This window comes from Gossypium hirsutum, chromosome A08 (assembly GCF_007990345.1).
Source record: "Gossypium hirsutum isolate 1008001.06 chromosome A08, Gossypium_hirsutum_v2.1, whole genome shotgun sequence".
Classification (NCBI taxonomy): domain Eukaryota; kingdom Viridiplantae; phylum Streptophyta; class Magnoliopsida; order Malvales; family Malvaceae; genus Gossypium; species Gossypium hirsutum.
This window is the reverse complement of record NC_053431.1, coordinates 3836861-3839208: the sequence shown is the minus strand read 5'-3', so window position 1 is coordinate 3839208 and position 2348 is coordinate 3836861. Positions and strand designations below refer to the sequence as shown.

General features: G+C 31.7%; 1 long non-coding RNA gene across 1 annotated transcript; it reads left to right on the top strand.

Moving 5' to 3' along the window:
* The first annotated feature begins 1742 nt into the window (after positions 1 to 1742).
* Positions 1743 to 2132, top strand: LOC121204889 (uncharacterized). The gene is made up of 3 exons (XR_005900039.1): positions 1743 to 1831; positions 1914 to 1982; positions 2078 to 2132. It is a non-coding gene; the product is annotated as an uncharacterized lncRNA (long non-coding RNA).
* Positions 2133 to 2348: the final 216 nt, after the last annotated feature.

Here is a 2348-nt window from a genome sequence, read left to right as displayed (position 1 = left end):
ACATATTCTGTGATTCTTATTAGATAAGTTATATATCAACAATTATGTTAGTTTCCATCAAGGCCTCTGTAAACATAAAGTTGGTATTCTGGTTAGGAGAAGTTAATGTTTATGAGTTTTGTGGAGTATGATTCTGCACATGCAAAGTTGGTTTGTTTTAATCTGTGCATTTTCATGTTTACATAATAATGGTGATTCCATTTTGGTTATTTAGATGTTCTTTTGGTCTGTTTCATGTTTCTATCCAACTTATGTGTTTAGTGTGGACTTAGATTGATTTAAGAGTTTATTGCTGTCTTGTTGCTTACGTTTTATATAATAAAATTGTTATATTTTGGTTATTTAGATGTTCTTTTGGTCTGTTTTCATGTTTCTATCCAACTTATGTGTTTAGTGTGGACTTAGATTGATTTAAGAGTTTATTGCTGTCTTGTTGCTCACGTTTTATATAATAAAATTGTTATATTTTGGTTATTTAGATGTTCTTTTGGTCTGTTTTCATGTTTCTATCCAACTTATGTGTTTAGTGTGGACTTAGATTGATTTAAGAGTTTATTGCTGTCTTGTTGCTCACGTTTTATATAATAAAATTGTTATATTTTGGTTATTTAGATGTTCTTTTGGTCTGTTTTCATGTTTCTATCCAACTTATGTGTTTAGTGTGGACTTAGATTGATTTAAGAGTTTATTGCTGTCTTGTTGCTCACGTTTTATATTGTTGAATTCCTCTATTCATTTTCTTTCAGTTATGTGAAGAAATTGGCTGTGCTTTGACTGCTTTCTTATCCATTTGTTTATTATTTTTTATTGTTTGAATTGGAATTGTCCTGGGGTAGTTCTGCATTTATTTGCCTGGTACTGAATGTTAAAAACAGCATTTACTGTTCTGCGTCCTGGAAAGGGACCTTTTGAGTTTTGAGCTTACTGGGCTGTTGTTTGGTTTTTCAATCTCTGCAGTAAAACCAGGTTTATATGAATTTACAGTTTTATTGACAGTTTTATTTTAGCATGCAAGAAAAAGACACTTTACTTGCTTGCGAGAGTAATTTTTCATGGTCTTTTGGGAACCTACACATTGGGTTGTTAACCTGTTCATGTCTAGTTCTGTGTGAATCATTTTATCCTCACTTGTTTCCTGTTGGATTCTTTTTAGTTTCATACCCTCCATACTACCAAAAAGGAAGTGCTCTGTGAGACAAAGTCAAAAGTTCTAAGATATTTTTTTCATTATATAGTTTTTGTTCACCAAACCTAGAACTTAATAAAAATGATGGTTGTGAAATTTTATAAATAATGTTCCTGAAATGTTGGTAATGAACCAAAAAAGAAGAGAATTGCCTGACATGCTGAAAATTCTTGATGAGAGTCAAGAGAACAAGAGGTGGATGTTGTCCTTAAACGAAATTGTTAGTATTGGAGTTTTTTCTTTTGCTTTCTGTCTTTAGAATATTGATATTATTTCCTATGATGCTCTGATTCATGTGTGAGTGGGAATGAGCATGCTAGTATTTGCTTGTACTTATTCTGAAACCTGTTTTTAGATGTAGGATAATGTGTTCGATTTGGGCACTTTAGGAAAGTCAAGGTTTGAAGAAACAGCTGACTGGATTTGCTAATTGTGTTATGTGCCTTGTATTTACAATTTTTTTGCAGAGATGGAAGTCATTTGTATGCTCATAAAATATTTTGTATTTTTTTGCAGAAATGGTTTGAAAAGATGTGCAGTTTTGCCAGATTTTGCTGAGGGGTACAGCTTCATTTACTGCTTCCTGCTCCTCCTGCAAGTATTGGTTCAACTGAAGCTGCCATTTAATCTTCGAATTAAAATTTGGTACTGATATAGATAAAGTTTTTATATTTTCTTAAACTGAAATATATTTGGTGCTACTCTTATAATCTTACATCTGTTCTAGGTACTATCGAGCACCTGAAATAATATTTGGTGCAACTAAATACACCACAGCCATTGACATTTGTTCTAGGTACGTACAGGCCGTTTAGTTGCTAAATTTTTTTTCCTTATTTCTATGCATTTTCACTTTAAATTACTTAACAAATATTACTTTTTGGACTCCAGCCTCTGTTTGCTGGTGAAAGTGGAGTAGACCAAGTACGTTTTATTAAGGTACGTGTTAAATATTTTAAAGATTCAAAGTATATAGGCTGGAAACTTGACCTTATAGTATTAATTATTTGAAGTATGAATAAGTATGAATTAATTTTATTACCATATATGTAGCTTGCTTGTCCATTATAATTACAACAATAGCTGACCTTCTCTCCAACCTTATTTTAAATATTTTAAAGATTCAAAGTATATAGGCTGGAAACCTGACGGGTTGCCTTAT